General features: G+C 47.8%; 1 pseudogene; it reads left to right on the top strand.

The window, feature by feature from the left end:
* Positions 1-285: 285 nt before the first annotated feature.
* LOC125529887 lies at positions 286-2988 on the top strand (annotated as a pseudogene).
* The last annotated feature ends 2385 nt before the right edge of the window (positions 2989-5373 follow it).

Below are 5373 nucleotides of genomic sequence, written 5' to 3'. Positions count from 1 at the left end.
CGGCGCCCACGGCCTCTTCGAGAAACACGACGGCGACGGCGGCTTCATGGGATTGGAAGCGGGAGGTGGTGCCGCACCACTGGTGCGGTGGAGATGGCGGCGACGGCGCCCTAGCCTAGGGCATGACGTGACTGGGGAAGGACGCGAAGGGGGGGTTGTGGACTGCCGCTGGCTCGATGGGCTTTTCTGGGCTATCCACTTGCGCCGTTTAATTTTTCTGGGTGTCCACGAATGCCACATAACGTTTTTTTGGTGGATGGCATATGTGGGACTAATGGGACCCAGCGCCACTTACATCCCGCTGCACCTCCCAGACAACACAAGATCTCAAGCAGCACTTGGAGGAGTACTTGGAGGGAAAAAGGTACAACAACATATTTCCATGTTGAGTTTGTGTGTTGGTTAATTAGTTCATCACTAAATTGTAGAGCTGCATAGTACTAACATAAAAACGTTGTGAATCAATAAGGATAGTGCTCTCTCTACAAATCATACTAGTAGTGATCTAAATGCTCTTATATTTCTTTACAGAGGGAGTACATCTTATTAAAAGGATGTAATAGTTTTTAAGGGTAAAAGGACATAATAGTTGGGAAGTAATAAAATGTTTAGAAGGAAAGAATCAATTGATCTTTGACCATATAACCATAAGCAACTTGGGGGTGGCATTGGACATTTAATCCAGAAGATTGCAAAAGCTTTATGTATATATGCCGGTTTAATACTTCACTTTTTGTCATAACTAAATTATTGTGTAGTTTTTTTTACCTCTACACTGTAAAAAGAGCTTATTTGAGATGTATTTTTTTCCTTCTCATAATCAGTTGGGAAGGAATAAAATGTTTAAATGGAAAGAATCAATTGTTATTTGACCATAACCATAAGAAACTTGTGGATGGCATTGGACAATTAATCAAGATAGCAAAAACTTTATATATATGTTATAAAAAGAAGGATATGCCAGTTTAATACTTGACGTTTTGTCATAACTGAACTATCGTGTAGTTATTTTTACCTGTAAAAGAGCTTATTTGATATTTATTTCTCATTGCAGTTACTTGCTCTTAGTTGATGATGTGTGGTCTACATCAATGTGGGAGAAGATAAAGAACTCATTGCCTAAAAGTAAGAAAGGCAGTAGAGTAATAGTTACCACTTACCACGCGGTTTCAAGCTGTTGCCAGTCTGTGAGGAAGAAATAAAGGAGATCACATTCATAAAGTGGTCGTACTTGACAAGGACAAGTCTAAAGATTTGTTCATGACCGAGTCCGAAATTAGCAAAGAAACCAAGAACAAAATTCCAGAAATACTCTGGCAAATGTGCGGGGGTCTGCCATTGGCCATAGTTACAATGGCTGGGCATGCTGCCTGCAACACAGACAAGCTGGCAACTAAGTGGAGTGAAGTTTACAATGCACTGATACCAGACTCCGGGAAAGCGATTGGCTTGGACGGAGTCACCAAGATACTCAATCACTGCTACAATGATATGCCTGGTGACATCAGGACTTGCTCCTTGTATCTATGCATATTTCCAAAGGGTCGCAGCAGGAAGCGGCTGACGAGGCGATGGCTAGCAGAGGGATTTGTCTGTGAGAAGAATGGGCTGAGTGCAGAAGATGTAAGGAGAAAGATTATACGGGCTGTGGAGCACAGCAGCATCGGCAAGGTGAAGAGCTTCCAAGTGCACGACATGGTTCTTGAGTACATCGTGTCCAAGGCAAGTGAGGAAAACTTCGTCACCGTGGTCGGTGGCCACTGGCTCATGGCGCCACCTAGCAACAAAGTCCGCCGGCTGTCCCTCCAAGGCGGTGACTTGAAACACAAAAAAACAATGGAGAGCATGAATTTATCTCATGTCCGGTCTCTGACCATGTTTGGGAGCTTGACCCAACTGCCTTCTAATTCATTGAAGTTTGGAATTGTGCAAGTACTGGACCTTGAAGGTTGCAAGGATTTCAGACAACATCACGCCAAGGAGATATGCAAGATGCTTCTACTCAAGTATCTAAGCCTCCGAAGGACAGACATCGACAAGATTCCCAAGAAAATTGGAAAGCTCCAGTATCTGGAGACTCTTGATGTAAGAGAGACCAATGTCACAGAGCTGCCGAACACCATATGCCAGCTTGAAAGAGTGGAGAACATACTTGGTGGGAACAAAAGAACACGCAAGGCACTGAAGCTTCCTGAAGATTTGAAGAAGGGAACAATGAAGACCCTGCGCATATTGTCTGGAATTGAGATCGTCGAGGGACCAGCTGGTGCAGTGGCAGACTTTCATCATCTGACAGATTTGAGGAAGCTCAACATCAAAACGAGTGGTGATCTTTTCAGAGAACTAAGCTCCTCGATTGAGTACCTTGGTAGCTATTCTCTCCACACCCTGGTGATCGATGATGAGTCGTCTGAGTTTCTGAAATCGTTAGGTGCTCTCTCTACTCCAAAGTTTCTCAATGCTCTCGAACTGTCTGGCAAGCTGGTTGAACTCCCAGGATGGATCACAGAGCTAGATGCTCTCACGAAGCTGACCCTCTCGGTGACGGCGCTCACTGCTGATGCTTTGCAACGGTTGAGCCAGCTCAAGACTTTGTTCTCGCTCACATTTTCGCTCACTGCAGCAGAGCAGGATCCAGAAACAGCTGCCATTATTGAGGAGAACAAAGAGCACTCCAGCGGGGAGATCATAGTTCCATCTGGTGGATTTGAGAATCTGAAGCTTCTCCGCTTCTTGGCTCCTTCGGTTCCGCTGCTAAGCTTTCCAGAGAATGCATTGCCGAAGCTCGAAAGGCTTGAGCTGCGGTTCAGCATGTTGGAGGGACTGTATGGCTTAGAAAACCTTGCAGAGCTCAAAGAGGTGCATCTCAGAGTGCATGACGAAGCAGGGGAGTTTACCCAGTCGTTAGTAGAAGATCTGGCAAGTGCAGCCAGGGAAGACGGCAACTGCGCCAGAATAATTGTTGATCAGTATCACCTGGGAAAGTGACCCAAAAGCCAACCTATTGGGTTATATTCATTTATGCTTATTTCTTCTAACAAATATTCTGTTGTGTGCAAGATCAAGACACTATTTCCTTGATATCTGCTTGTAAGTCTTGCAAGGGATATCGTGTTGTGCTATTCTAGTCCGTGTGCAAGATCAAGAAAATGTTTCCTTGATATCTGTTTAGTAATTTTTGTAGGAAATATTTTGTTCTGTTATTATTCTAGCATGTGTGCAAGATCAAGACACAATTTTCTTGAGATATATGCTTGTAAGTCTTGTAAAAATTATTATGTCCTGTTATTCTAGTCTGTGTGCAAGATCAAGGGACTACTTCCGTGATATATGTTTGTAATCTACTCCTTCAGTTCCATTTGAGTTCCGTTGGTGACAGTGCTCAGTTATCCTTCAAGATGGCAACGGGGCCCCGAAATCCGCGTCCCCATGGGTTTTTACCCTATTAGGGGACAGGGATGGGCGACTTTCCATCCCCGCGGGGCTGCTCGTGGATACATTATAAAACCCGGCATGTTTCGCGGGTTTAAACCCGTTTGAGTACTACCCGAACCCGAAACCCGACAAAACCCGTCAAAATACGTTATTTAGCATACACCGATCCATCTTGACTCAAGTGGCCCAAAGCCACAGTGCCCGAGCAGCCGAGCCCCATAGAGTCGAGGCCCTGGAGTACAAACCAACCCCTTGCTCGGTCGCTGCAGTGTCGCTCGCTCTTCAGACCTCTCTCTCCCGCACAACACAACACCTAAACCTAAACCTAGATCCCCAGTCGTCGCCTACTGCTGTAATATGCTCCTGTTTTTCTTTCAGATGTTGCTATTTTCATTGACTGCTCGTGGGGATGGGTTCCCCGTGGGTTTTGTAAACCCGACGGGTTTAGGGGACGGGCAAAAATTTAACCCCGCGCACGTTGATGGGGACGGGAACGGGTTTGCGATTTTTTCATGGGGATGGGCTTGGGTAAGCAAAACCCGATGGGTTTTGTCCCCGTTGCCATCTTGAGTTATCCTGCTTTCTATTTTGTGAAACATTGTGGCAAGAAATTGATACTTGAGGGGGCATTCTTCTCTTGCCCTGGTCAGAAGAAGAGAACAAGATATCCATGCTGAGACCTTTCGAAGGTCAAAGACATTTTATATGTTAGGCAGGGTGTTTGTTGTGCAATTTTGAGTGGAAACTTCTTGCGTTTTGATACGACAGCTCTCAACCAAAAACTCAAATAGAACTTTGAGATTTTGCGCTTGGATGAATATTCTGCTGCATAATGCTTTGGAGATTGGAACGTATTCTGAGATGATTGATACAAATGAATAACACAATGTATTATGCTTGTAGTTTTTTTGAAAGATCCAGCATTGCTGGCATTCATTGATAATAGCAGAAAGCAACGGAAAACAATAAGGTGGTGAAGGTCCTAGGACCAAAGGATCCGAAGATCAAAAAACAAAAAAAGAAAAACAGCAGCCCTAGTAGCTACAGCACAACACTCCTTACAAACCACACTAGGCAGCGCAGCTCCGACTCCGGCAGTGAAACTACTAAGGAAACTGGACAGGGGTGGCGTCACGGAGGATCACGGAACGAACCAACCTATCTCGTGTCATCGTATACCACCGGTCCCCCACCGCGGCTTCGACTTCACAGCAAACAGACAGTCGAGGCACTCCTACGGACACGCCGGAGAAGAAGAGCCGACGACCACGGCCAGGGCCACGCCTCCGGCATTGTTCACCGCCGTCATCGTTGCCACAAAAGCCACCATACATGTCAGTCGTAGGAAGGCACCACAGGGATCAAAGTCTTCAAGACGGCACCCTAAAGAGGGGAACGACGTTCAAAACGACGCCACCGCCCGACCCTGCAGCAGGATCTAGGTTTTCACCCGAAGTACTTGATCCGGGAGCTCCGGCTGTGAGATACCCGACGACGCCTCCAAGGAGGATGGCGACGCCCACAGGCGTCATCGCCGCCGGCCGGCCAGCACCGGCCAGGCTTTCACCCGGGCAGCCACTCCCACGCAGCAGGCCGAAGTCGACCCTTGCCTCCACTAGACCACGCATCCCACACACAGCAAGCGCGCCATCACTGTGCAGGGCCACCATCAAGCCTCCCCCAACGACGGGCCTGCAGAGACCAGAACTGGTCCTGCACCCCGCATCCAAACCGCGATCGGAGCCCCTCTGCTCCAGCACCGCCCGCGGTCAAGAGCCGGCCGCGGTCACCACGCGCCACCACGCCCAGATCCGCACTGACCGTAGTCTTCCCGCCCAGCTCCCCTCCTACGCGCTAGATCCAGGCGTCTCGGAGCCCCACGCGTGACACCAGCGACCAGCAAGCCGCAAAACCGAGCGGGGGCGACCTGCACACGCT

The sequence above is a fragment of the Triticum urartu genome, unplaced genomic scaffold, assembly GCF_003073215.2.
Source record: "Triticum urartu cultivar G1812 unplaced genomic scaffold, Tu2.1 TuUngrouped_contig_5927, whole genome shotgun sequence".
In the NCBI taxonomy this organism is placed as follows: domain Eukaryota; kingdom Viridiplantae; phylum Streptophyta; class Magnoliopsida; order Poales; family Poaceae; genus Triticum; species Triticum urartu.
The sequence above is the reverse complement of the archived record's forward strand: the minus strand, read 5'-3'. Positions and strand labels throughout refer to the sequence as shown.